The sequence below is a fragment of the Microtus pennsylvanicus genome, chromosome 22 (assembly GCF_037038515.1).
Source record: "Microtus pennsylvanicus isolate mMicPen1 chromosome 22, mMicPen1.hap1, whole genome shotgun sequence".
Lineage (NCBI taxonomy): Eukaryota > Metazoa > Chordata > Mammalia > Rodentia > Cricetidae > Microtus > Microtus pennsylvanicus.
In genome coordinates this window covers 4,512,570-4,534,780 of record NC_134600.1, presented here as the reverse complement: position 1 = coordinate 4,534,780, position 22,211 = coordinate 4,512,570, and the positions used below count along the sequence as shown (strand labels likewise).

Below are 22,211 nucleotides of genomic sequence, written 5' to 3'. Positions count from 1 at the left end.
CTAACCAGAAGGGAAATCTCATCCCTTGAAGCGTAAGTAACCAAGCCTCACCAGGCAGTCCTCCCAGAACTAGTGCCAAAAGCTGATTCATGCCCACAGGGCACGGTGCTTTGCTCAAGCAGCAAATGAAACAAACGTCTGCTATCACATACTCGACCCTACTCTTCCACACTCTTCCAGCGGTGTGGTCCAGCGGCTGACCACAACGTTCCACAGAGAAATCTGGTTAAAAATGTCTGGTTTCCAAGGAGAATGCCTGTCTTTATCTTCCCAGCTGATCATCCAAGTGTCTCTTCAAGAAGATGCCCATACTTTATTCCCACCACAAGAGTGCTTCAGTAAACTTAGTAGGGCTACGGTCCCCGACCGGCCCTTAGTAACATAACACACGGAACTTGTTAGAGAAGCATTATTATGGCTTGTCCTGGAAAAACGCAATGGCGTAACAGAGAAGCCACTGTCCTTTGTTTGGAAATGGCACAAGAACATCCATGGCTTCACGCCACTCTTGGACAGGGTTTCATAACAGGAATTGATTAAGGATTTACTCCCAAAAGAGATCAGGAATGAATGGACGGTTAAACCCACAGATAATTGCTTTGAGTTTGTCGTTTTTCCGTATGCACGACACAGAGTCCCTTCTTCTCATGCGTAGAGATTCACATTGTATATCTGCCTGGATATTCATGTCCCTAAGGATGCTGATGACTCGCTGGACCGGGACATTTAGATCACAACAGGTTGAAGACCACTTCAGAGTATAGAGCTTTCTATTTGAAGAGTCAGTTGGTCCTCACAGTGTTTCAGACAGAGAGCATTTCGGATTTCAGAGTTCAAACTGGGTATTCTCAACCTGTTATTTTCATCACTATGGTTACACTTCTGTGGAGTTTTGAATGACTGGCCAAACTTTATGAAGTAGAAATACAACTTAATAATAGCAACAGTAAGGGCTTGGAATGTAGCTCAACGGTAGCGTTTGCCTAACAATTATGAAGTCCTGAGTTCCGTTTCTAGCCACACACACACACACACACACACACACACACACACACACACACGGAAGTGGAAGAGATAGAAATAATGAAATACACTTTAACAATGAAAACCTAAACAAATAATATAGAGTGCATATTAAACATGAAGTAGACCATTAACAAAATACTGATCGGGAGTCTTCTTTATATTATGAGGGGTTTTACAAAAATACAATAGGGGAATGGAGAGAGGACTCTGCAGCCAAGAGCCCCGGTTGATCTTCCAGAGGACCTGCGTTCGATTCCCAACACCCACATAATGTCACACAACCATCTATAACTCCAGTCTTAGGGGATCTGATCTCCTCCCCTGGCCTCCACAGACACGGCACACACACACGTGGTGCACAGACATACATACATGCAGGCAAATGATCCATAAACACACAATAAAAATATAAGTGTTAATAATGTTTTTAAAAGATATAGCAGAATGCCTAGTGAAGTCATAACTGTGCTCCTATCTCAAGGCCCTACAGAAGCCCTACCAGCCCATGTTACTTCTCCGACCTCACTGCTGATCTCTACCCTTCCTCTTGGATACCTGCAGAGGATCCTACTGTTCTCCTTGCGGTCTCTGAACACATCCAAACACAAACCACCCTACAGGCCAGAAATGTGTACTGGCCACTCCCTCTGCCTGCAATTCTCGCCATTGTCTGTGCACATAAGCAACTTCTCTTACTTCCGTCGAACTCTCCTCCGCTTGAGGCCATTTTCTCTGTGAGGCGCACTCGGCCACGTCTGCCCATTCTCCTATCCTACACCGTTTGCTTTTTTGTTTGACTTGGTATCCTGGTCTTCAACAGAACGAAAACTCCACATGGTTGGCACCCGTTGTTTTGTTCTCTGGCAGATAGCCAGTACCAACATCAGACACCAACTCAAAAAACCCACTTGAATGAATAAATGAACAAATGAAATTCTTTCTTTTCCTCTGTAGCCACCAATCTGTGTAGAGATCTTTCTTTAAGGCTCAAACGGAAAATCGCAAGCTATCAAAATTTTAGGGAAAGACATTATAGCCACAAACAGCGTTAAAGCCGGACAAGGTCAGGAGTTGATTTAAAGTTTGGCGAGACTAATTACAGAGAGTTACTTTAAAAGCCAATCCATGAAAGAAATTAAATATGCAATTTTCTAATGACCACACTTTCTTAGTGATTTGTTTTAGCCATACAATAGATATATCTACATATATTCTGCCAACATATAAAAGCACACACAAAGACATACAAGTTGAACAAATCCAGAAGTAATTAAGGGTATTTTTCCATCAGGCGACTTTCATCATATAAAAGCCGGCAATCTGAAATCCAGGTGTGGCAGTGTATGCCTATAATCCTAGCACCTGGAGGACTTCAAGTTCCAGGCCAACCAATGTTACATAAAAGACTCAAGTTCACATTTTTTTTAGACTTAGCTACTCTTTTTATACGTGTGTGTGTGTGTGTGTGTGTGTGTGTGTGTGTGTGTGTGTGTGTGCTTGCCTGGGTTTGTACGCACCACATCATGAATTTGCCTATGAAGGCCATAAGATGATGTTGTATCCCCTGGAACAAGTGAGCCACCTGATTGGGTGCTGGGAACGAACCCTAAGTCTTCTGCAAGAACAGCAGGCATGCAACTGTTGAGCCATCTCCCCAGCTCCCCAAGTTCATGATTCGGATAATAATTAGGAAACCATGCTGGTTTCCCTGGAATAATGTTTAATATTGGCTGTCAACTTACTGGAATTTTAAATCACCATGTGACCCCGGGTCACATCTGGAAGGGAGTTTCTAGACAGGTTTGCGATGCGGGAAAACTCACCCTAAATACAGATGAACAATTCCCTGGGCTGGGGTCTGGTCCCAGAGAACATAAGGGAGAAAGTATTCATTACTCTCTGGTTCTTGGCTGTGGATACAATGTAGCCCACTATCTCAGAAAGTCCACCTTCCCCACCAGGATGGACTATATTCCCTTTAACTAGAAACCTAGTAGACCACTCCTTCTTAAGTCAGATATTTGAGCACAGCAACAAGGAATGTAACTCAGAAATGTGAACAAGTCCAGTTGGTTGCCTTGACGCTCTTTCCAGTTCGTACCACATTTTACTCACAAAAATGTCCTTGGCTGGAAAAAAATCACTTAGTCATCATATTTATAAAGGAGATAAATAAATTTCATTCTTATTCAGACATGCTGGCCAAGCTCCTAAGGACTTTGGTGTACTGAGTGCTGGGAAGAAGAGAACCATAATTAATACCTGCTGGCCAGCACTGCAAGCCAGCCGTTCCAGACAGACACGCTCTTCAGCTGAAGCCGCAGGAGCTGGAGCCACGAACTTCATACATACAAAGCCCAAACCCTCATCGGGTTACTTGCACAATGAAACTTTGCCCGGGATGTATTGATGCACCAAATATTTTCTGATGGGCTCCCTGTGAAAGGCTGAGACCGAAATCCAACTGGAGACAGAAGAGACAGGAAACAAGGGCTCCCCTATTGTTCTGGGGGACTACAAGAATGTGGAAGTCAAGACTAAACGGAAGCATCTGTGTTCTGGACTCTGAGGAAACATCCAAGAACTGTGTCTAACATTGGATGGTGAAAACGGGCATTCAAGTGTGTACGGGCCACGTACACATTCAATCTACCAGCAAGTGTTGGAGCAACTGTCCTCTCAAATCACAGGGGTCATCCCAGTGTGTGTCCGCCTCAAATAAAGGACAAGACGTAATTCTTGTTGTCTGAAGACAGCACTAGGGACTTAGAACCACGACAGACACTTCATGACTTAACGCACCTTCTCTCTACATGTGTAAATAGATCCCAGTCTTTTGTCTTCCACACTATGTCTTTTTCCTTTGCCTTTTCCAGGTTCCAACGCCTTCTTATTTTCTTACTGAATATTCAAGAAGTAAAAGACCGACCTTAAGCAAGCTCAAAAGCTGGTGTCAGCTAGGTATGGTAAGACACAGTATTTGGGAGGTTAAAACAAGAGGGCCTTGAATTCAAGGCCAGCCTGGGCTATATAGCAAGACCCTTTCAGAAAGGAAGAAAGGAAGGAAGGAAGGAAAGAAGGAAGGAAGGAAGGAGAAAAGAAAGAAAGGAAGGAAGGAGGAAGGAGAAGAAGGAAGGAAGGAAGGAAGGAAGGAAGGAAGGAAGGAAGGAGAAAAGAAAGAAAGGAAGAAGGGAGGAAGGAGAAAAGGAAGGAAGGAAGGAAGGAAGGAAGGAAGGAAGGAAGGAAGGAAGGAAGGAAGGAGAGAGAAAAGAAAGGAAGGAAGGAGAAAAGAAAGAAAGGAAGAAAGGAGGAAGGAGAAAAGGAAGGAAGGAGAGAGAAAAGAAAGGAAGGAAGGAGGAAGGAGAAGAAGGAAGGAAGGAAGGAAGGAAGGAAGGAAGGAAGGAAGGAAGGAAGGAAGGAAAGCTAGGATCAAGAGAAGACACCCTCATTTCCAGAGTAATCCCATAATTTTATCACCCAAATTTTTAAAAGTAGAGAAAAGTTAGTAGCGACAACATGGTACCGTCACAGCAAACCAGAAGGTCTGGTTACTCTTCTAACCTCTCTTTTATATCCTTCACATCCTGATGCAGCCTCCTGGGCCTGAAGAAGCAGCCCTGCCCCTGCTGGAGCAACTAAACTTCATGACCAAGCCTAGCAATAACAAAGTATCTTGGGCTGTTAGTCCCAGTCCAACAAACTATGCATAATGATCCCATACCCCCCCACCCCCACTCTCATCCCATACCCCTAGCCCATCTCCCCATTAAGCAGGTAGCAATTCACTACTGAGTACCACAACAAGCCAGGTCCAGGGTAAGCCCATGCCAGGAGCACTTTTTTTTTTAAAAAAAAAAAAGCAATTCACAACAGAGATGCCCACCACATGAGGCCACAGGCATCGGGACACAAACTGAATATCAAAGATTTAAGATACCAGATTGCTAACAGATAACATTGATAACAGAGTATATTCAACAGCAGGCAGAGGCCCAAAGTCATCCCTCCTACAAAACACAGTCCCCAAGAAAGAATGCCATTGTATCTGTACTCAACTACAGTAACAAGCTGGGTTTCTTTTTCATTTGCTGAGGTCAGCGGCAAAAGATTCTGAAAGGAGTAAGAACGAATGTTTCTCTCCTTAGAGCACACTGCCCGAGTTCTTCAGAGCCAAGCTCTTTATGTCAAGCCCCTTGTTCAGCTCAGTCAAACACCACTTGACCATTAAATTTAATCTTTGCTAAATAATTGCTAAAATATTTTTCCTCGCGTGCATCACAAGGAAGAACCGACATTTGATCCAGTTGCAATCAAGAGCCCAAAATCTCCAGAATCAGAAAACCAACAGCTAGACGATCAAACGTTCACAGGACTTGGAGTTCCTCTCTGGCAGCACAATGCTTCAGGGAGATCCACTGCCGAGAGGCACGGCACCCCTACCCCCCACCCCTGCTGGGTGTCACAGTGAAACAAATATCCAGGGACAGGTAAAATCATCACGGAAGTAATGTCCGTAGTTGAGAGCTTGGGGGCAAAGGCTGGAGGTCAGCAAACTGCCAAGAAGAAAGAAAAGAACTACTTCCAGCAGATGAAACTAACGTCCTTGAGGCTTGGGGACATCATGAGTCCAAGGTCCCAAATATCCCCAAAGATCAAGAGGAGTGGGACTAGCTCTCTTCACAAGTGGTAAGATACTTTGAAGTTCAAAGGCAACTGTGTTGCTGTAACTGTTGAAACTGTCTTACCTATGCCGGTCTAGTAATAAAACAAACAATGCAGTGATGAGTTGCTAAACGTTGAAAAGAACAAAACTATGTAGGTTGTTGGCTAACAAATGTCCCCTTTAAGAGGTCACAATTATGTCTTTATCGCCTTTCACCCCACTTGGTTCCGCCTCCCAGTAATCCAGCAGACACTCTCTGAAGTGTACAATGCCCCTTTCTGCCTGGCTCCTCTTGTCAGCTAGGGACACCATCTGTCCTGCACTATAAAAACCATCTCTGCAGGGATCTTCCGAGGACCAAACAGATTAGCAGCATCCAGATCTTGACACCGTTAATAACACTCCCATCAGATTAGGGCTCTTGCACTCGGAACTCCAGAGACAAAACTTCAGAACTAAGCTTGCCTTGTTTGTCAGCGATGGGGGTGACATTTTAAAGATGACCTCTTGGCACATAAAGCCATCTGTTGGGGAGGGAGGGCGGAGGGAGGGAAAAGAGAGAGGCGGACTGACTCTCTAGGGCAATAGAAGAAATGAGCCCTTCAGGGGATAGGAGAAGCAGTAAAAAGAAAATCCTATTTACAAGACAAACAAACACATCAAATTTCACAATGTCTAATAAAAGACTACTAAAATTACTCATTTTTCTTCTAAAGGACAAAGAACAGACACATAACTATTCAAGAAAAAAAAGGGAAAAAAAAACAAGTTACACACTTCGGCAAAGGCATACGTACAAGAATCCCAAGTTGCCATGACTCTAGAAGACCAAAGCAGAAATCTTATCCACAAATGCTAAAGGCCGCCGTGAAGTTTGCCTCTTGTCCACCTCTGTCCATACGATCATCGAAGCTGTCCTTTTCCAAGTTTAGTATTGACTGAACCCTTCTCACTCTACTCGTGAGCTCCCTGTGCTGACTCCAAAGACTCCCAACTCGAAAAGGAATAACTGGGCCGGTGATGGTGTTCCTAAAATTAATCATAATAAGCAGCTGAGCGCCGCTACCGGGAGAAGACCAGGCATAGGGAGCCAGACCTCTGCAGCTGCACGTCCTCCCAAACGTCTACGTCTAAATCTGCAGCCCGGGTTTCCTCCAGGCCCCAAGCTCCAGCCGAGGATGCTCACCACACATTCCAAACCGAAGGCAAATGAAGCCTCCTCTCCCTCCGAGTGATGCTCGCAGGAGCCCCCAAGTCCCAGCTTCCCGGAATCACCGAATCAGCAGGAGCGTCCGGCGCGGCCGGTCGGTCTCCGGGCGCTTCGGGAGCAGAATGTCAAATGAATGACCGCGCCAGGGCGCGGGGGAGCGAGACAAAGCCGCCGCCCGCTACCTGCGGCGCGAGCGCGGGGCCGGGGCAGCGCACTCACCTGGGCGGGAGGGCGGGCTGCGGGTGGGGACCGGGCCGAGGCGGGAGCGCGCCCCGCAGTCGCCGCCAGCCGCCGGTGCGCGCCGCGGAGAAGGCGGCCGGCCAGCCGGGCGGACGAGCGAGCTTGCAGCCCGGGGCTGCGGCGGCGGCCGCGGCCACGGCCACCGAACCCACTCGGCTCCCGGGGCCGGCGAGCGTCTCAGCGGCCGTCCTCGGCTCGCCTTGGCGCCGGCATCCCCGCACGGCCGCGACCCTCGGCGCTCCGGAGGTGACTCTGCGCCGCCGCCCACCCGCGGTTACGCCGCGCGAGCCGCCAATTGTGTTGAGTCAGCGGCGGCGGCGGGCGACGGGGACGCGCGGAGCCATGTCTCCCCGCGCTCGGGGCCCCGGGCGCCCGTTCCTCTCGCTCTCGAGGCGTCGCCCGCGAGCCGCGCACCAGCCGCCCGCGGCCCCTCGCCGTCGCCCGCCCCTCCCCGCGTCGCCCCGGGTCCCTGGCCGACTTGCTCACCTCCAGCCGCGCCGCCGCCGTGTCCGCTGGACGCCCGGGCGGCATCGGCTCGCACCGCACTGGGGGCGCAGGGCGCGAGGTGGGGGGCGCCTGCACGTCGGGGACCCGGGAGCCTGATGGAGCAGAGCCCGGGAGAAGCGGCCAGAGCCGGGCCGCGGGGACCTTCCTCAGGAAGGCGCTCCAGAGCAGAGCGGGGCGGGTGCTGCTGCGGAGCGAAGGACGTGAGCATTCCTAGAGGCTTCGCGAAGGATGAAAGGGACCCGCTGAGGTCATGGAGACAAATCTTTTCCTAAATTCCTCCCGAAAGCTGAGTCAGGGGCGGCATGCCTCAGTTTCCCCATCTGTAAGAACAAGACAGTTAACACACATGTCACACACAGACACGGGGTGGGGTCAAGATGAAAAATGTATTATTAAAATCGCATTTGACTTAGAGAGGACACTAAAAACTAAATTTTGCTGTACACTTCCCATATGTTTTTTCTGCAGCATCTTCTTTGAATCTCCTTTTAGAAAAAAAAATAATAATGTAAGGTTGAAATGTAAGAGTATGCCCCCTCAGTACTTACATGGTTTGTAGATCAACTATATTTATGCAGGAAGAAAACAATACTTCTTCACCCCAAATTATGGATGTGCATACTTTTTGAATGTGGGTGCTCAGTATTGTGTGTCTCCCAACGCTCATTTTCTTAGTAGCAGTGGTTCCTATAGGTCTCTCAGACACAATGAGTTTTTGAGGTTCCTGGATACTGGCACATCATTAAACAAGCCAGCCATCATCTTCTAGACCACAGTGCTTGGCTAGGGGGTGAACATAGTAGTCCAAAAATTCAGTGTGGGGCTTTCTTCAGACCTGTAAAAAAAAAAACGTAAAACTATTCAAATTAGTATCACTAAAACTGGAAGCTCTTACTCAGCAACAAGGACCACTAGAGTCTGCCAGGAAGTCAACGTGGGGAAGAGAGGTTGAGATGAAGATGCGGGTGCCTGGCCCTGGAAGGAGTCAAACGTGTCCAGTCAATCACTTTAATTTACGTTCGGTCACGGGTCACAAGAAAAGCCATGGCTTGTCCTTAAGTGTGCCATCGTAGGCATCACTGATGGACCACTAAAGGTCCAATTCCAGTCCTATTGACTCGGGGCCAGCATCCTCTGTGATAGGAATCCTGCGGGATGCCGTGAGCCAATCTCTACGGTGTAGACCCAGGAGTCCTACACCTGCAACCCTTAGCATTCCATATTGACTGACCGTGGTCTTTTAACTAAAAAGGACAGAAACGAACACAGGCAAAGTGGATGTCCTGGGTTGTCATTGTTGGGGATTGGGTTGTTGTTTTTTTTTTTTTTTTGAGGTATTGTTATCCTTAGAAATCAATTTCAGCTGTCTAAAACTTCCAAATATATCGACCACGGTGACTGAAGTGACAAAACTTACTTGACTATACATTTTGATAGCAACATCATCCTAAAATTGTAAGACTTCAATGCCTGACTGCCACCACCATCCGTGTAGGTTGCCCCCGATCAGGCCCCTGACTGCGTCCCAGCTTTTTCTTGTCCCTCTCATTCCAAGAAAATTCTTTACTAGTCAACTAGCTTAATATTCAAAACTGTTCCTTTGTAACATTTAAATACTTCTTTGTAATTTAAACACTTCTCCTGCCTTGCAAGGCTCCAAACATTTAGCAGTCACTTTCTCTGGGAGGAGGGGAGGTATGTGGCCCTTAACATCACACATGTGACAGTGTCTTAATCTTCCCTCAGATATCTCCTTTTTTCTGTGGAGATGACCAAGTTTGTAGGTGTTTATCCTGACCTCTTATCCAGAGTGAAACCCAAAAGCCTATTTCAAGACATTTAACCTGCAGAGGCCTCCCAGGTCCATAAAGGTGGCCCTAGAGACATGTCTGTGTGGTTTTATACATTAAGAAAGCTTCAAAAGTGAGATACTTTTGTCTCAAGAAATATGTTGTGGAATGAATGTTTAGGAACTCCCATAATTCAGAGACCGGAATAAAGTTAATGGTTAAAAAAAAAAGGTAAAGTCTTTAAAGAGACAGAGTACAGATAGTTAAGAGATTAAAAGAAATAAAGAAATATAAGCCGCATAAAGATGGAAAATTCACAGAGAGTCTGGATTATGTACATTGTGTTTTCTTTAAAATTTTTGACTGTGAAGGAGCTAAGTACAGAGAGACATTTCATTATATGGGCTGCCAAGTGGAACCAGAACGGATATCATGAGGGTATGATTTCAGAATTTGGGTTTAAGGACATGATGCTTTGGAAAGGAGTTTCTTATTTTGTTTTCACAGAGGATGAGACCCTGTTCATTTCTTCTATTCCGATTTGGTATGATGGACCACGTCCTCCTGAAGGGTTGCTGTGAACATCTTCAGAAAATTGCTTTGCTCAACTGCCAACTGAGATGAAACTAGCACACAGGTTATACCATGAAAGACCTAATTAACGACGCCCCCATTCAGCAGGAAGCAGTTTGGAGAGAAAAAACTGCGCCCATGTTCCCAAATATGGTTTATAAATGTTCTTTTACATTTAAAGGGGGATATGATATAGATATGAATAATTTGCGTTAGTATAGATTTTGCTTTATTGATAGAGATTTATGGTCAATTTTGTTATATGTATAAATGTTTCTGATGTAACCTTTACTTGATAACTGTTTTGTTATGTAATTTTGCTATGTTAAGGTTAAAGCCTTCCTTTTTTTGTTTAAACAGAAAAAGGGGAAGTGATGTGGGAGTGTCATATATCAATCTGTTGATTTCATTGGCTAAGCAATAAAGAAACTGCTAGGCCCATTGGATAGGCCCACCCTTAGGTGGGTGGAGTAAACAGAACAGAATGCCAGGAGGAAGAGGAAGTGAGGTCAGACTCGACAGCTCTCCGCTGGGGAGCAGATGCTTCAGAGAGACACGCCATGCTACCTGCTCCAGGGAAGATGCACGCCATGCCCTAGCTCCGACCCAGGATGGACTTAGGCTAGAATCTTCCCAGTAAGACCGGTGCTCACAGATTGTTAGAGATGGGTTGATCGGGATGTGAGAATTAGCCTAGAAGAGGCTAGATAGGAATGGGCCAGAGCAGTGTTTAAATGAATAAAAGTTTCCGTGTAATTATTTCGGGTAAAGCTAGCCATGCGGGCGGGGTGCTGGGGACGCAGCCCCGCCGTCGCCCTTATTACTACAGGGTAAGGCCTTTGGAAGGGCCAAAAATCGTGAAGGCACTCCTAACAAGTGGGGCTAGGGAAAAATGCTGGGACTGAGACCCTAGAAGCTGTCTTATCCCCTCTGTCATGCCAGAATAGAGGTAACAGTTTGCAACCCAGAGTTAGGCCCACCCAAGCCCAACCATGCTAACCACTTGCTCTTGAACTTCCTCTCTTTAGAGCCATGGAAAATGAGTTTTGTTGCATTTAATCCACCAGTCTATGCAGTCCGTGCTGATTCAAGACTTGTCTCTCTCTTCATTCTCTCTTCCCCTTTATCAGAATTACCCTTGTGCCTGGCAGAACTGGAGTAGTTTGGAAGCATTTCAGGGCTCTGGCGGCAAGGGAGGCGCTTTCCTTCAGTTCAGCAAACAGGTGTGGTCCCTGATACACCCTACACCTTCACTCTTTACCTCTCAAAGGGAGTGCACAGACTTTTCAAATCACAGCACTCGAAGGGTGGAAAGAAGTGACAGAAATTAATCACCTGAGCACAAGATGGCCTTGGAACACCTAGATCTATAGCAGTTCGTCCACCATCTCTAAGAAGAAAGTAAACAAAGAGCTGTGGCTAAGGAATCAGGGGGCCAAACGATACCCATTTAAAGGCCTGTGCACATCTGTATCATGAGCACATGTGTGTTCACACCTACATGGGTTGTATCATGCGTGAAGATCAGAGGACAACCCTGATTTTTTGTTGTGGTGGTAGTGGTTGTTATTGTTTAAAAGATTCATGTGTATATATCTGCGTGCCTTTGTAAGTGTGTGTGTATCTGTGTCTGTGTGCCTTTGTGTGTGTGTATATATCTGTGTGCCTTTGTGTGTGTGTGTGTGTATGTGTGTGTGTCCTTATCTCGCATGTGCCATGAGGATCCCCTGGAACTAGAGTTACAGGTGACTGTGAGCTTCCTGATGTGGATGCTGGGTACTGGACCCAGGTCCTCTGCAAGAGCAGTAACCACTCTTAACCACTGATCCATCTTTCCATCCCAAAATATTGACAGTAGGTTTGGGATGTGTGTTTGTGAGTGTGTGTGCGCACACATGTGGGTTTTTTTTTTGTGTGGGTATGTATATGTGTGTATGTGTGTGCTCTAACATGCACTTGTATGTGTGCGTGTACACATGTGTTTGCTACTTTATGAGACAGAGTCTTACTTAATAGGCCTCCCTAGTCTGGGACTAACTACATAAACCAGGCTGGCCTCGCAGAGATTTGTTGATACTGACTCCCAAGTGCCCAGCTAAGCTCTGGTTTCTCTACTTACTTTCTACTTTGTTTGAGATATGGTCCGACTTTCCCATACTTCGGGTAGGTGGCCCCGGGCCTTCTGGGGATTCTCTTGTCTCTGTCTCCCATTTCCCAGTCGAACCTGAGGGATTCCCGATGTCCCCGCTTTTGTCACAGCGGCTGTGAATAACTTACCATGCCACGATTCACAGGTGCCTGTGATGAAACAGGCTGTAGATATGAGTGGTTTTTCTCCCAAACCACAGCTTCAGGCCACAATAACTCTGCTAGTCAGCTGGCTGGATTTTTGAAACCAGCCTCAAACTTGGATTGATCCTCCTGCCTCAGCCTTCTGAGGGCTCAGATTGTGCACATGTGCCTCCTCCTGTGCTAATTCAAAGGTAATTTTCCTTATCTGAAGACTGTTTTGTTTTTAATGTATTATTTCTACAAACTTCATTCTTTCTTTTTTATGCAGACAAGTTGAGCGTTTCAGAGACTCCCTCAAAGACGTGAGTGCAGCGTAGATAAATTTGTTATTCCACTGCAGAGGCATCAGCACCATCAATGCTTCTGTAGATCTGGTACTTTGTGTTGTGTTCCTGATTCTAATTCGAACTATCCTTTTTGTTAATAAACCATTTTTTTTATCTAAAAGAAAAGCCAAATTTGTCAAATAAATTTGATAAAGAGATTTTTAAAACTTAATTCTCAATTCTTTTCCTTTAAAAAAGTTCAGACTTCTGCATTTTCTCCCGACTCCAAGCTCACAGTGGCGGCCGCTGAGATCATTTGGCAGCAGCTGTGTTGCTATGCCCAGACAGCCCTGGTCACCTCCAGCACACCTCCTCCATGGGGGCTGGCCCTCTGGGTCATCTAAACTGAAAACCATCAGCTGGTTTCTTCTCTGGGCGTTCAGCTGGGGTTTGCTTTGTGAAGCCTGTGACTGTTGAGATTCATCCTCGGAGGTTCCAGCTTGCGGGATGCTGAGCGTTGCTCCTGGCTAGTCTGAGCTCCTCTCAGTTGATTGCCCCTGCTGCACCAGGCTCCTCTAAAACTCCACTCATGTGGGCTATGTTCACGTTCCGTAGCCTAGCTCAGCAAATCTAGGCACAGGGGTTCTCAGCGGTGTACCTCTTGGATTTGCCTTGAGGCGGCCGACCTCAGGGCTATGCCTGTGCAATCTGCGGCACCCCTTACTAATATCTAAATATAACCAATGAGAGAGTCCCTGCTTTATCATACTCAGACACCTGTCTGGGCCAAACTGAACAAAGGGCCACATCTATGACATTAGAGTCCTCTTCTGCTTCTGACTGCCTTCTTTTTCTATGGCCTGCTATAACTATCAGGGATACTGTTCCTTTCTCTTCCTCCTATCTTCCTACGTCTTAGTCTGGCTTGTAACAGAGCCTTTGGGCTCCTGAATGTTGTAGTAGAACTAGATCTAAGGCACTCTCAAAGGAGACAAAATTAGAAGAGCTTTTTAAAATGTCATCCTTGTATAACTGACAAAATATATATGAATTTCTCAATAAGTTCGATATAATATAATTTCTCATTTCAAGAACCAGCTTCACAGCTAGGCAGTGGTGGTACACACCTTTAACCCCAGCACTCCAGGAGGCAGAGGCATGTGGATCTCTGTGAGTTCAAGGCCAGCCTAGTCTACAGAGAGAGAGTTCTCATATGGCCAGGGCTACACAGAGAAATCCTGTATTGAAAAACAAAAAAGAAAAATGAAGAAGAAAAGGAAGAGTAAGGAGGAGAAAAAGAAGGAGAAGATGATGAGAAGGGAGAAGAAAAAGAAGAGGAGGAGGAGAGGAAGAAGAAGAGGAAGAGGAGAAGGGAAGGAAGAGGAGGCAGAGGAGAAGGAGGAGGAAGAGAGGAAGGAGGAGGAGGAGAAGAAGAAGAAGAAGAAGAAGAAGAGGAGGAGGAGGAGGAGGAGGAGGAGGAGGAGAGGAAGAGGAGGAGGAGGAGGAGGATGGAGGAGGAGAAGGAGAAGGAAGAAGAAGGAGGAAGAGGAGGAGGAAGAGGAGGAGGAAGAGGAGGAGGAGGAGGAGGAGGAAGAGGAGGAGGAGGAGGAGGAAATTGAGTTGTTGCAGGGAGCATGGCAGGAACAGGTCACCACTCCTGATGCTGGTAACGAGAGGAGGTAGCCTCAGTTGAGAAAATGCCTTCATAAGATCCAGCTGTCAGCAAAACTGAAGGGCGTTTTCTTAATTAGCGATAAATGGGGGAAGGTGTGGGTCTCTGTGAGTGGGCCACCCTTGAGTTGATGGCCCTGGGTTCTCTGGGAGAGCAGCCTGAGAAAGCCACGGTGAGCAAGCCGGTAAGCAGCACCCTTCCATGGCTTCTGCATCAGCCTCTCCATCCAGGTTCCTGCTCTGTGTCAGGTCCTGTCCTGACTTCATTAATGATGAACAACCGTGTGGAAGTGTGAGCCCAATCAACCCTCTCCTCCCCAAGTTGCTTTGGTCACGGTATTCCTCACAGGAACAGCCACCCTGAGACCCCTTATAGCAGTTTCAGTCATAGAGGAAGAGACCCCCAAATTCTTTGTTGACCGATTGTTTATATTTCCACAATTTCTGAAGATTAAAAGTAAAAGAAATTAAGACATGGAAAGTTATCACTAAAGAAGGAACTACTGTCATTATATATCTAAAAAAATACCTTGGATGATTTGAAAATACAGTATGTGTACTATAATTTTCATATTTTTTTATTGGTGGACAACTACTTCAGGAAAAAAACAGTTCGAAACTTGGTTTAAAATTGTAACCCAAGACACGACCCTGTTGACTGAGAAAGACTGTGGGTGTAGCTTTTGGCCAAAGACAAGACACTTTTCCCAGAAACTGTGTTGTTACTGACGGTTGTGCCAAGAAGTTGGTGGTGAGCCTTGGTTCAAGGTCACACATAGGTGACATAGCAATTAATCCAGGACGAGTTGAAGTGGCATAGGAATATAGGAAGTACACTAAAAGCAAAAGTGAAACTACATCAAATATTAAGAAGTTTGATTCTGGTGCCCTTTTAAGTGGTGTCCCTCACTTATGCCCTGAGGCCAATGTGACATTATATCCAATGTACCCTTTGACCCTGGTTTCCTCTGTACGTCAAGCCAGTCCTTGGAACATGGGTCTCAGCATTCTCTGCCCTTCCTTGTGCCCTGGGAGGCTTACCCATGTGGGCTACACAGTGGCTCCTTCCGTCACTAGACCAGAGGTCAGAGCATCCCTCACACCCATCTCTCCTTTATTCCCACCTCAGCAGTCCACCTTCCCCTGCTCCAGCCCCTCCTGGGCTCCGGCGACATACTTTCCCCTAGTCCTCTTTGCTTGTGGATGATAGCAGCAGCTTTCCCTCGGGTGTCTGAGGAGTCCTTGTTCTAACTCCACCCAGGCCCCTGTGAAGGGACTTTTCACGATGCTCCCCCACAGTATCCAAGCCCAGCAGGCCTTCTATTGTGTGCAGGGTATTCTGGCAGGCGTGTTTTAGGACATTCACACTTTGAGAGATGGTGGAGTCACAGAAGTGTATTTACAGTTCCGATCAATAGATTTCAGATCGATGGAACCTGAATCAATTGCCATCAGGTAGTCTGAGCTCTAGCCTCATTGAGTGTTTCCCTGTTTTGATGCTGAATAGGATACCCACATTTCCACTTATTGGCCTATAGATGAAGAGAACTTTTGATGTTAGAACTTTGGGGCCATCAGTTCAAGGCTCTGCCATCAGGTAAAAAATAACACAGAAGGTTCTACAGACCCGATGCTTGCTTCAAGTTATTGAGGTATCACTCTCAGAAGAACTACAGACATGGAACACTTTAAGGACTCTTTTTTTGCATGATTTGCTTTTGTGTTCTTTGGATATAGGTTTATGCTTTTTATAAAAAGTGGGGCAAGAAAGGCTTAGATGGCTCAGTGGGTAAAGGCACTGGAAAAACTGGGTTCGATCCCCAGAGCCTCCGTGGTGAAAGGAGACAAATGGTCCACGTGTGTCATGCTCTGACCTCCGCATACACATGCTACAACATGCAAAGCACACACGCAATCAATCAATTACTTTAATAAATACAGAAATCGCCACATAAGTGGTGAGAATAAGCAAATTATGACTAAGAAGCAATATCAGTGATGGCTACAAGCAAGAGGTGAGTGAAAGACCAACCACATGCGCAAGAGGACATCCGCTAAGCTTGGGATGTCATTGGGCTGGTAATGGGCTTCCCAAGCATGCATAAAACCCTGGCTAGGTCCCCAGCACCACACAGACCAGGCTTGCTGTCGCACCAGCAATTCCATCCTCAGGTGCTGTGGGACAATGGTCGTTTATCCTGTTGCTTGTATTATTTTTAATAAAACACTCATTGGCAGGAAGTATAGGCGGAGTGAGGAGAATTCTGGGAAGAGGAAAGATTCGGTCTGTAGTCGTCATCCAGACACAGAGGAAGCAAGATGTGACTGTCTCGCTGAAAAAGATACCAAGCCATGTGGCTAACGCAGACAAGAATTATGAGCTAATATAAATTATAAGAGTTGATAAGAAGCCTGAGCTAATAGGCCAATTGGTTTATAATTAATGTAGGCCTTTGTGTGTTTGTTTGGGACTAAACAGATGTTGGGACCTGGTGGGGCAGAAACCTCAGTCAACACTCAGGAGGACCAGAAGTTCAAAATCTTCATTAGTTATTACCTAAATACATCAGACTCTGTCTCAAAAAACATATACTGTATGATTCAACAAAAATAAAATCATATACTAAATGGTTCAACAAAAAAAATTAAGGCATGTATTATATGGTTCAACAACAACAACAACAAAGGAAAGTCAATCAATGCTAAGCGGAAGTCAGAACAGTGGTTACTTTGGGTAGAGGTTATGGGTCAAACAGTGGCCATGAGGGGCTTCCTGGACACTAGTGATCCCTTCCTTAAGCTGATTGCTAGCCATGGAAGGGGATCCTTTTGTGCAAACTTGTTGGAGTACGTTATAATAGGGTGTGGGTTTTTGTGCTTATATTTACTCAAATAAAATATTCTGAAAACGTCAGAGCTTGGTCCTAATAATGTGGACCCACTGGCCAATTGCCACTCCCCTGTAGCCCTCAAACGGGGTACCAGACAACAATCCCCCAAGCTTACCTGATATCATCTCAAGCACAAAGATCCCACATCACAGCAGTTTCCCATCAGCTCTTAGACTTCTTGGATGTTTTCCAGATGAAATACAGCACTCTCGAATGACGGCACTCTGCTTCCATTCAAAGTAAACGCTGAGAAATCATTCCATTCTAAAAAATAAGAAATCCCATTGATATCTTTTAAACATTTTTTTTAAACCCCATTCCTTTCTTGGTAGATCAATGCGGTGATTTGTAACTGGATCTATGCTTGTGTTTTGGAGTTTCCTTCCCCACTTACCTCGTGAGATGTGGAATTTCTGCTGTAATGTCAGTGTTTGTGCCTTTTCCATTAAGATGTTGAATCCTGATTCCCAGGGTGTAATATTAGCAAGAAGGCCTGTGGAGGCAATCAGAGCATGAGTGAAGGATCTTATTTAAAAAAAAAAAAAGCCTTGAGAAGCTTGTTTGCTTTTTCATTCTGTGAAGGTGTAGCAAAAGGCATTATCTATCTATGAAGGAGATAGTCTTTCCCCGCATACCCAGTCTGCTGGCATCTTCATCTTGGACTTCTCAGCCTCCAGAAATATGAAAACTAAATCTATGTTGTCTATCAGCTACCCAGTTTATTTGTTATAACAGCCCAAACAGGCTGAAAGAGTCTGCTCACATCTTGGCATCCAAATTTTGGGACCATGTCCATCCCACTTTAACTTCTATTTAAGCAGACACGTGCACCAGGGGCAGGGCATCTTTATTCACAATAGCCAAAATGTGCAAAGGATGCACTTCCAGAAACAATGAAGCAGAGAAGTAAATATGGTGTGTAATTATGGTGAATATAACACGGTCTTTAAAAAGATGACCTTGAAGACATTAGGCTTCAATCCAGCAGGCGCAGCAGAACAAATATGAGGTCCTTTGGGTAATCAGAGTCAAAGATAATAAATGAAATAGTGGTTTTCATAGCTGCTGGGGAGGGGGGCATGAAAGCTGTTGGTTAACCGGAACTGAGTTTCAAATTGTTGAGATAAAAAGACTCTGAAGATGGCTTGTGTACCAGTGTGAATGTCTGTTAACTGTGCACTGAAAATGATTAAGATGGCAAAATTTTATGTTTTCTGAAGTCTTATTCACCTTTTTACATAAAATTAAGCTGAAGACACGTTATTAGGTGGAGAACACAAAATCAAACATAAAACCTTCCAGAAAGCATGATGCTTGGAGATCTAGTAGCCCCCAATGCAGGGGTAATGTTTCCTTCATTTCTGCATCTGGAGATGGAGTTCATCGAGCTCCTTATTGGTCCTTAGTTACTGTGTCTGAATAGAGACCATGAAACCAAGCTTATATGCTCACCGGGCGGGCCACACAGGGTACCTCAGCTTGTTGAGCCAGCGCCGCTTCCCTGTGAACGCCTTAGGAGGCTGAGCCCTACTTGGCAACTGTTGCCATGCCAGAGAGGCTTTGTTTAAATGGCACTCAGCTACACCACTAATGTGCACTAAAGAAACCATGCAATACAGAACTGGGGCGGGGAGGGGACTTATATTCCAGTTTGCTTTAACTCTTCTGAAAGAAGCTATTTTCTCCAGGTAGTATCATGTAATTGTTTCTGACGATGACTAGAGTTTATTAGCTTAGGCCTTTGATTGCTTTGGTTTACTTTGTTTATTTTAAACAAGATTTCTCTCATGACCTAGCTACCACATGAAACAGAAACATTGTAGATCTCTTCTTTTAAGCAAGAATTCTAGCTATTATGATTTCTTTCATGGATCTTCAACGTTACAAAACTTCCCAAAACACTTAGTGTCAACATTACAAACTTAGAAAATTACAGTATGATTAAGATTGTCCAAATATCCCCTTTGCGACCATTGTTATCATAACAATTGGGCTTTTAGAGCTAGGCTTTCTAATACTACTAAAGAGTCTCTGATCTATTCTTTGAAACCCAGTGACAAATACATTTTCCCCTTTGGTAGCTAAAGCTGTTATTGTTACATCTTGATACTGTAGCTCTGCTACCACTACCCAGAGATTGTCATCCCTGGGAACTGATGAAATGATACACTGTGTCCTTCCCAGCCAATTAGAGTTCAATTTTAAAAATGCATCAGTTAAGACAAGCCTCTTCTTAGGTCAACTAGACTTTTGAGATGGAAAGGAAGGAAAGGAAGTAACGGTGTAGGACAGCCTTGGAAACTAGCTCACCCCAAGCAGCAAGAGGTCTGAAGAGCGTTTGCCATCATGGATGGTTGTTCCGTCCCACTACGTAAGAAACCAACAGAGCTGTTTCCTTGGTCAGAAAAGAATTCACCTGACATACTTTATTAGTTTCTGATCGCTACAGTAACGAAGGGCCACAGAGTTAGTTGCTTTAAAACAAAGGTGTTTTATCTTCCAGTAGAGGAGGTGAAGTATGAAGTCAGTTTCAGTGAACTCAAGCCAGGGTTCATCATGCCTGTGCTCGGTGGATGTCATGGGAGGATTGGTTCTTTATTATTCCCTTGTCTTTTCCAAACTTTCTAGAGGTTGACTATATTCTGTGGCTTGCGACTCTTTCATCTTCAAAGCTATTGACTCTGTCTACATGAGCAAAAATCTCTTTTACATGTAGTGTAACATTTTCAGGCATCAGGGCATCCAGGACTTCAGTCAGTCATTAAGTAGATTGTCTGCTAAAGATGGCTACATCTCCAGAAAAAGAGACATCCAGATTTAGTTTAGTGTTTTTGCCATTTCCCATTCATGCCATGGAGTTGTTAACCCACCAGTAGATTCCCGTGTGCACTCAGCCAGAGCCTTCATGATTCAGTCACCTCTCTTTGAATCTAGAAGCCCTGAAGACATAAACACTTACATCTAAACCATAACCTGCACATAACCTGGTCGGAACCAGTGCAACCTAAGAAGACCTCATAGACGCGTCAAGAAAAGAGGCTTCCCTCCTTATTCCTCTGTACTTCAGGAAACTGAATGCAATGAAGGTGGTGTTGCTATAGTCATCTTGCTTGCCTAATGATGAAGCCCAAAAATTAAGTCGGGTCATGCTTAATGTAGGGTCCAGTTGCAAGAGTCCAGGCCCACCCCTGCTAAATCAACCTCCATATCGCAACCTCAATATCTCAACCAGCAAACTCTGAGGTACTGGGATGGCAGCAGTACCAAAGGAGGTTGTTAATTTCCATCAGTGGAGGACTGTTTGGGCTTAGAGTAACGCAGATGAGGACAGCGGCATATGTCCTAGACTTCATTCTGTCGTGTCTAATAAACCCAGAGGTTAGCAGTGTAGGTTTGTACCGTGGTTTGCAAAGGCCACCTTTTTGCTTCACTTCTTTAGACGTGGATTACACACCTCAGGGACCTTACACTCCTCAGGTGTGGTTACCCGGCTCTTACATCTGTTTTGAGGCAGAAGGGTTTGAAGAAAAGGGAAAACAGAAGAAATACTTTGTGGCACAATACACACATTGAAACCACTTTTCCCAGGAGAGTTCCCCAATCCCCACTTAACCAATCATTGGCCGAGTTTTAAATGAGAGTTGATGGGTCAGTGAGAACCGGAGTTCTCTGACCCCCAGCACCCACATAAAAGAGATCATTTCAGTGACCCCAATGGGGACAGAGACAAGTGGGTCCCTGGAACTCACTAGTCACCCAGTCTAGCTTGTCCATGAACTCCAAGTTCAGTGAGGGACCTTGTATCCGAAAGCGACGTGGAGGGTGAAAGAAGGTGCCCAACACTGACCTTTGTCCAGGTTCACACATGTATGTGTGCTTGCCTTCACAAATGCACAATAGAATACATAAATAAAATGAAAATGTTGATAATATTCTTTTCCCTCTCCCAACTCCTCCCTACCTCCTACCTCCCTACCCAGCATGGTGGGTAAGTTTTTCATTTAACCACCAAACACAGTACATACAGTACTTTTTGTTGTTGTTGTGGGTGTTGTTTTTTGTTGTTGTTGTTTGATTGATTTTTGAAACAGGATTTCTCTGTGTAACAGTCCTGGATGTCCTGGAACTCTCTCTGTAGACCAGGCTGACCTGGAACTCACAGAGATCCACCTGCCTCTGCCTCCCCAGTGCTGAGATTAAAGGCATGTACCACTACCTCCTGGTTAGAGCTTGTCTTTTTGAAGGTAAGTATTAGTCTCGAATTAAAGAATGCAGATATAACCAACAAGCCTGAAGCTACTGCTTATTTTAAAAATAAATCCTCAAAGCACAAGTTAAATCTTGTTGGGAGCAGTGAGACCCCAGATCCTGAATTTCTTGTAAACAACTTGTAATCCCCTGATCTGAGTGCCTGCAGCTGCTCTGAGCATGGGACCTTCAGGGGTTCCTGATGGCAGGAGAGTGGTTTCTGGTGGGTTTGACTGGGGCGTGGCTATCTCTATATAATCTGCCCCTGAACACAATAAAGAAGGCATTCTTGGGGAATTCAAGGATGACCCGTGTCGCTGTCTCTCTGTCTGTGTGTGTCTGTGTATTTTAACCTCCAGCCCCCTTGTTCGAAGTTCGCGAACTGGGTGCCAACGCACAGAGCACAGACACGGGGGGGGGGGGGGGGGGGGAGCGGTGCGCGGCAAAATCTCTCCCCCAAGACTTACTTTCTTCTTACCTGGTTAAAAAGAGCACTAAGGTCAACTAGCGCCCCCTAGGTCCAGGTCTTGGGAATGGTCACACATACAGTGATAATAGCTAGAAGGTCATGGACTATAACAAAACCCAGTCACAAATCAAAAGTTTTTTTTTTTTGATCACTTGTATTTTCTATTAGGTTTATGGGGTTGGGACACCTACTGAACGCCACAAAGTTACAATTAATAAACAGTCCTGGTGCTTCCCATTTGAGATCTGCATATCTTTTGATCCCCAAACACAAAGAGAAACAAAAACCACTAGTGACCAGGGCGCATGAGAAGATCAGGCGATGGTGACTTGCATTTCTTGCTCACTGTGGATAATGGTCTCTAA

The 22,211-nt window shown here is 45.4% G+C and overlaps 1 protein-coding gene across 2 annotated transcripts in view; it reads right to left on the bottom strand.

Moving 5' to 3' along the window:
* Hecw2 (HECT, C2 and WW domain containing E3 ubiquitin protein ligase 2) overlaps positions 1-7,238 on the bottom strand; it is a 301,655-nt gene extending 294,417 nt beyond the window's left edge. Inside the window, exon 1 of one of the 2 annotated variants that reach the window (XM_075956458.1) lies at positions 7,119-7,238. The gene's annotated coding sequence lies outside the window, so the exon portion shown is untranslated. Of the gene's footprint in view, positions 1-6,486; positions 6,571-7,118 lie in introns of those variants that run through there. The other variant, XM_075956459.1, reaches the window with a different exon arrangement.
* Between the last annotated feature and the right edge of the window lie 14,973 nt (positions 7,239-22,211).